Source organism: Bison bison, unplaced genomic scaffold (genome assembly GCF_000754665.1).
Source record: "Bison bison bison isolate TAMUID 2011002044 unplaced genomic scaffold, Bison_UMD1.0 scf7180017864180, whole genome shotgun sequence".
Lineage (NCBI taxonomy): Eukaryota > Metazoa > Chordata > Mammalia > Artiodactyla > Bovidae > Bison > Bison bison.
Genome location: NW_011494752.1, coordinates 6,496,217 through 6,496,695, shown reverse-complemented (window position 1 = coordinate 6,496,695; position 479 = coordinate 6,496,217). Strand labels below are relative to the sequence as shown.

The window sequence follows — 479 nt, the reverse complement described above, 5'->3', positions numbered from 1 at the left end:
TGCGCATCCCAGGGAGGCTCGCCTCCTCTGGCGGCCCAGCTTCCCTTTCTCCTCGCGTCTTTCTGTCCAAGGGACAAGCCGTGAGATTAGGACTCAGCTCTGGCCCCTTCCGGATCCGCCAACGCCAAGCTCTAGAAACGCGCGCGCGGAGGTGGGGTGGGCGAGTGGATTGGGCTTCAAAAGGAGCCTCCACATGGGGGCGCTGGAAGGGCGCGGGAGAGACTGAAACAGGGTCTCTGTGGCGTCCTCCGGGCTGGGGAACCCAGAGAGCCAGCGCCCCCGGTCCCCTTCCCGTTCCGGCCCGCCCCGCCCCTGCCCCGGCTTGCGTTTGCGTTCTCAGCCGCAGGGAAAGAGGCCGATCAGGCTCCGGGCTCCGCGGCTTCACAGCTGGACGGCCTCGCCCGAGGCACCCAGCCTCCCCGAGCCGGCCGGTAAAGTGGGGATAGTCTTTCCACCTCCTTTGGACGCAGTCGGCGCTC

The 479-nt window shown here is 67.8% G+C and overlaps 1 protein-coding gene across 1 annotated transcript in view; it reads left to right on the top strand.

The window, feature by feature from the left end:
* Positions 1-323: 323 nt before the first annotated feature.
* The window catches only part of TAC4 (tachykinin 4 (hemokinin)), an 18,431-nt gene continuing 18,275 nt past the window's right edge, over positions 324-479 (top strand). The window contains exon 1 of the transcript XR_825533.1: positions 324-431. The gene's annotated coding sequence lies outside the window, so the exon portion shown is untranslated. The remainder of the gene's footprint in view (positions 432-479) is intronic.